Genomic DNA, 6,881 nt, shown 5'->3' on the forward strand with positions numbered 1-6,881 from the left:
ACCGTAGGGAAGAGTATCTCGCAAACTTCCAAGATCGACTCTAATCCTCCAGACTCCTCTCCTGGATCCACTGAACAAAACACAGTTTAGGGATTAGAGTGGTCATTCTTATCAGACCCTGTCAACTGGCTGTTACTGCCAGAGAACCACTTACTTCTCGAACCAAAAATAAACTTTAGCTAGGACCGGTTTATTATTGTAAAAGTTTCCCTCTCCCTCCTCTTCTCTCTCAAATGCCAGAGCAGGTGTAAACAGATTAGCTGTTATGAATGTTTCCCGGGGAGCGCAGAAGTACTGAGTTTTGGAGACTGAAATGAAGTATGCGATGTTTTAGTAGAGTGTGCTGTGTTTTAGTGTAGCGAAGTAAGAAGCTTCAGTGAGATTAGGCAAGCATGACGGAAACATTTTCCATAAATAATTATTTTAGAACAGTGGCAGGGTACGTAACCTAAGGTCATTGGAAAGGAAAAGATGAATTATGAGAGGAAGCTGGTGACTAATGTCAAAGAAGATACTAAAAGCTTTTTTTAAGTATATAAAGGGTAAAATAGAGTCGAGGGTAGATATAGGACCAATATATAATGACACTGGAGATATTGTAATGAGAGATGCAGAGGAACTGAATATATATTTTGCATCAGTCTTCACAGTGGAAGACATTTGCAGTATACTGGACATTCAAGAGTGTCGGGGAAATGAAGTTTGCGCAGTGAAAATTACAACTGAGGAGGTGCTCAGGAAGTTTAACAGTCTGAGAGTGGATAAATCTCCTGGACCTGATGGAATGCACCCTCGGGTTCTGAAGGAAGTAACTGGGGAGATTGCAGAGGCATTAGTGATGATCTTTCAAGAATTGATAGATTCTGGCATTGTACCGGATGACTGAAAAATTGCAAATGTTACCCTGCTATTTAAGAAGGGTTAGAGGCAGCAGAAAGGAAACTATAGACCTGTTAACCTGATATCAGAGGTTGGGAGGTTGTTGGAATTGATTGTTAGGGATGAGATTACGGCGTACCTGAAGGCACATGACAAGACAGGCCAAAGCCAGCATGGTTTCCTGAAAGGAAAATCCTGCCTGACAAACCTACTGCAATTCTTTGAGGAAATTACGAGCAGAGTGGACAAAGGAGATGCAGTAGACATGGTGTACTTGGATTTTCAGAAGGCCTTTGACAAGGTGCCACACATGAGGCTGCTTAGCAAGATAAAAGCCCATGGAATTACAGGGAAGTTACTAGCGTTGGCTGGTTGGCAGAAAACAGAGAGTGGGAATAAAGGGATCCTATCCTGGCTGGCTGCTGGTTACCAGTGGAGTTCCACAGGGATCAGTGTTGGGACCGTTACTTTTTACAATGTATGTCAATGATTCAGACTACAGTATTAAGGGATTTGTGGCTAAATTTGCTGATGATACAAAGATAGGTGGAGGAGTGGGTAGTGTTGAGGAAATGGAGAGCCTGCAGAGAGACTTAGGTAGTTTAGGGGAATGGGCAAAGAAGTGGCAAATGAAATACAATGTTGGAAAGTGTATAGTCATGCACTTTGGTGGAAGAAATAAACGGGCAGACTATTTAGATGAAGAGAAAATTCAAAATGCAGAGATGCAAAGAGTCTTGGGAGTCCTTGTGCAAGATACCCTAAAGGCTAACCTGCAGGTTGAGTCGGTTGTGAAGAAGGTGAATATAATGTTGGCATTCATTTAAGGGTATAAGAGCCAGGATGTGATGTTGAGGCTCTATAAGGCACCCATGAGACCACACTTGGAGTATTGTGTGCAGTTTTGGGCTCCTTAATTTTAGAAAGGATATACTGACATTCAAGAGGGTTCACAGAAGATTCACGAGAATGATTCCAGGAATGAAAGGGTTATTGTATGAGGAACGCCTGACAGCTCTTGGGCTGTATTCCCTGGAGTTCAGGAGAATGAGGGGGGATCTCATAGAAACATTTCAAATGTTAAAAGGCCTGAACAGATTGGATATGGCAAAGTTATTTCCCATGGTAAGGGATTCTAGGACAAGAGGGCATGACTTCAGGATTGAAGGACGTCCTTTTAGAACTGAGATGTGGAGAAATTACTCTAGTCAGAGGGTGGTAAATCTGTGGAATTTGTTGCTACGGGTAACTGTGGAGGCCAAATCATTGGGTGTATTTAAGGCAAAGATAGATAGGTTCTATTAGCCAGGGTATCAAAGGGTATGCGGTGAAAGCAGAGGAGTGGGGATGACTGGATGAAGATTCAAGATTCAAGATTCAAAAGATTCAAAAAACTTTATTGTCATTCTAACCATACAACAGCTCTGCAGGGCAGAATGAGACAGCGTTTCTCAGGGGGAGTGCAATCATAACATAACAAACGCAACACTAAATAATAAACATAACAATAAATAGTAAAACACAACAGCCACATGTCCGTTAAAATCAGTTATAAGTGTCCAGTGCAAGTTAAAAGTGTCCAAAGCAGAGTCAGGTAGAGCAGCTATTTAGCAGTCTGACTGCCTGTGGGAGGAAGCTGTTTAGTAGCCTTGTGGTTTTAGTTTTGATGCTCCTGTAACGTTTGCCTGATGGCAGAAGAACAAACAGTTCATGGAGAGGGTGTGAGGGGTCTTTAATGATGTACCATGTCCTCTGGAGGCATCGACTCTGAAAGAGGTCTTGGACAGAAGGTAGGGAGATCCCAATAATCTTCTCTGCTCCCCTAACCACCCTCTGCAAGGCTTTTTTGTCGACAGCACTGCAGCTGGAGTACCAGGTTGTGATGCAAAAGGCCAGCACACTCTCAACCATGCCTCTGTAGAATGTAGTTAAGATGTTAGTGAGGAGTGGTGCTCGTTTAAGCTTCCTCAGAAAGTGCAGTCTCTGCTGGGCCCGTTTCACAATCCCAGTGGTGTTCCTGGACCAGGTGAGATTGTCCGAGATCTGCACCCCAAGGAACTTGATGCTTTCCACTCTCTCCACTGTGGAGCCGCTGATGCTGAGGGGTGTGTGCTCAGGCTGAGACCGTCTGAAATCGATGATCATCTCCTTGGTTTTGATGACATTAAGCATCAAGTTGTTATCCCTGCACCAGCTCTCTAGGTGTTTGACCTCCTCCCTGTATATAGTTTCATCACTTTTGCTGATGAGCCCCAGTAGATCAGCCCATGATTGAATGGCAGAGCAGACTCAATGGGCCGAATGGCCCACTTCTGCTCCTAAATCTTCTGGTCTTATTTTCAGCAGTGATGAGAAAAGATCCTGATACTGTAGCATGGTCTATATGAGAACCAATTACATTTGATTCCACTAACGGGCTCGGAAGAGCTAGGCTCCAAATAAAAAAAAAAGACTAACTACAAAGATAATGACCTTAGATTATTTTAAGACACATTCACATTTACTTGGGGTAAACAGTAGAGAAGTGAACGTGAGGCTCAAAAGTTCAAACTAAGATTTATTATTAAAGTACATAGAGTCACCACATACACCCTTGCTATTTTTTACCTGCAGGCATACTTAGCAAATCTATAGAATAGTAACTGTAAACAGGATCAAAAAACAACAGACTGTGCAAATGCAAATATAAATAAATAGCAATAAATAATGAGTATGAAATAACAAGAGTCCTTAAAGTGAGACCATCAGTTGTGGGAAATAGGATGAATGTAGCAATCCCCTTTTGTTCAGGAGCCTGATGGTTGAGGGGTAGTAGCTATTCTTGAACCTGGTGGTGAGAGTCCAGAGGCTCTTGTGCCTTCTACCTGATGGCAGCAGTGAGAAAAGAGCATGGCCTGGGTGGTGAGGATCTTTGATGACGAATGCTGCTTTTCTACAGCGATGTTTCATGTAGATGTGCTCAATAGTAGGGAGGGTTTTACCTGTGATGTACTGGGCTGAATCCACTACCTTTTGTAGGATTTTCTGCTCAAAGGCATTGGCGTTCCCATACCAGGCTTTAATGCAGACAGTCAGCACATTTTCCACCACACATCTGTAGAAGATCTGAAGGTAAATGAAAAATAGCTGACATTTAAAAATCAGTTTGCAAGTAAAATTTATCCCATATTACTACAATAAAAGGAAGGGACTGGAACATGGCCTGGCTGTAGCTATCACAAGAACTTCAAGAGATGCTTTTTACTTTTGACCTAATAATATCTTAGTGTTGCAAGTCTAGGGAATCAAGAAACATTTCAGAAGCCAGCAAGGGAGAACTAAAATATTGACAAGTAAAGGAAATGCAGAATTCAAGAGTAGGCTCATGAGAAGAAAAAAAACTTTCTATAGATACAGTATGTCAAAATAAAAGTACATGCCAAATGTGTGGTTTCTTACAGAATGTCAGAGAAACACATTTTATGGCCACCTTTACAACAAAAAAGTCTGCAGGAATGGTAGAGAATTCCAGATCTGTAGTGAGTGAGGAAAATTTGGCATTAGTAATGTTCTTTTCCAACATTTTTATTAATTTATATATATAAGAATATAGACTACAGGAAAAAATATGTCAATATATTAAACTAAATTGCATATAAAGACTCCTTACCCTATATTCATACAAGTCAATTAGTCCGTAACATTGAAAATAACAATTTTATATTAAAAAAATCTAACCCACTACCAAGACCGAAGCTGATTAGTAGAAAAAAAAGAAAAAAGATTGTTAGTCATCATTTGTGCTTTAATAGCAAATCAAAGGTTTGGAAAATAATTCAGAAAAGGTCCCCACAATGTTTGAAAGTCTTGATTAGATTGAAAGGTTGAACATCGAATCTTCTCTAAATTTAAACATGACATCACATCATTGGGCGTGAATAGGAGGGGCCACATCTTTCCATTTAAGCAAAAGCGTCCTTCTGGCCATAAGAGACATAAAAGCCAAAATGTGCAAATCAGGTGGCACCAAAATAACATCCTTTCCTCCAACAATACCAAATAAAGCAGTCAAAGGATTAGGCTTGAAATTTACTTTAAAAAGTATCAAAAAGGTTTGAAGTACTTCTTTCCAATATTTTCCAAGACTCGGGCATGTCCCAAACATATGAATGAGTGAAGCTTCTCCATTATTACATTTATCACAATACGGAGATATATCTAAAGAAAAACGAGACAACTTATCCTTGGTCATATGGGCCCTATGGACCACTTTAAACTGTTGGAGAGAGTGGTGGGCACATAATGATAAAGTGTTGACGTATTTAAAAATTTGATTCCAAGTTTCCTCAGAAATTGAAGTCTGTAAATCTTGTTCCCAAAGATTTTTAATTTTATCTAAATGAGCACTTCTCATTCCCAACAGCATATTATAGATATTAGATATAGATCCATTATAAAAAGGTTTCAGATTAAAGATTACATCTAGTAGATTCTTATCACGGCCTCCTGTACTGCAAAGATGAAGCCACACTCAGGTTGGAGGAACAACACCTTATATTTCATCTGGGTAGCCTCCAACCTGATGGCATGAACATCGACTTCTCTAACTTCCGCTAATGCCCCACCTCCCCCTCGTACCCCATCCGTTATTTATTTTTATACACACATTCTTTCTCTCACTCTCCTTTTTCTCCCTCTGTCCCTCTGACTATACCCCTTGCCCATGCTCTGGGTTCCCCCCCCCCCTTGTCTTTCTTCCCGGACCTCCTGTCCCATGATCCTCTCATATCCCCTTTGCCAATCACTTGTCCAGCTCTTGGCTCCATCCCTCCCCCTCCTGTCTTCTCCTATCATTTCGGATCTCCCCCTCCCCCTCCCACTTTCAAATCTCTTACTATTCCTTCAGTTAGTCCTGACGAAGAGTCTCGGCCTGAAACGTCAACTGTACCTCTTCCTAGAGGTGCTGCCTGGTCTGCTGCATTCACCAGCAATTTTGATATGTGTTGCTTGCATTTCCAGCATCTGCAGAATTCCTCTTGTTTGCGTTTTAGGAAATGTACTTATTTGAGACCGTAAAAAACCTCTTATTTGTAGGTATTGAAAAAATGCATTTTGGGTAAACTATATTTAGTTGACAATTGTTCAAACGAAAAAAGTCTTCTTTCTACAAACAAGCCCTGAAAGCGTTTAATACCTAATTTATCCCATTCTTTAAAAGCCACATCAATCATAGGGGGTTCAAAAAAATAATTAGAAAAAATGGGACTTGAAAGAGAAAATCTCAATAAGCCAAAATATTTTCGGAATTGTATCCAAATCCTCATAGTGTGTTTAACCAGCAGATTATCAGTTAACTTACTCAAAGACAAAGGAAGTGAGGATCCAAGAAGAGAAATAATAGAGAATTTATTAACAGAATTAGCTTCTAAAAAAACCCACATCGGGCAATCCTCACAATTTATATAATATAACCAAAATGTAAGATTTCTTATATTAACTGCCCAATAATAAAATCTAAACAACACACATAAAAGTTGCTGGTGAACGCAGCAGGCCAGGCAGCATCTCTAGGAAGAGGTGCAGTCGACGTTTCAGTCAAAAAAAAATCTAAATATCTAAAGTTTGGTAAGGCTAATCCTCCATTCTTTTTATCTTTCTAGAGGTGAATTTTATTTAATCTAGAATGCTTATTCTTCCATATATAAGAAGATATAATAGAGTCAAGAGAATCAAAAAAGGATTTAGGAATGAAAACCGGCAATGCCTGAAAAAGATATATAAATTTAGGTTTCACCTGTCCAGCTCTTGGCTCCATCCCTCCCCCTCCTGTCTTCTCCTATCATTTTGGATCTCCCCCTCCCCCTCCCACTTTCAAATCCCTTACTAGCTCTCCTTTCAGTTAGTCCTGACGAAGGGTCTCGGCCCAAAACGTCGACTGTACCTCTTCCTAGAGATGCTGCCTGGCCTGCTGTGTTCACCAGCAACTTTGATGTGTGTTGCTATAAATTAAGGTAATATATTCA

The sequence above is a fragment of the Mobula birostris genome, chromosome 22 (genome assembly GCF_030028105.1).
Source record: "Mobula birostris isolate sMobBir1 chromosome 22, sMobBir1.hap1, whole genome shotgun sequence".
Lineage (NCBI taxonomy): Eukaryota > Metazoa > Chordata > Chondrichthyes > Myliobatiformes > Myliobatidae > Mobula > Mobula birostris.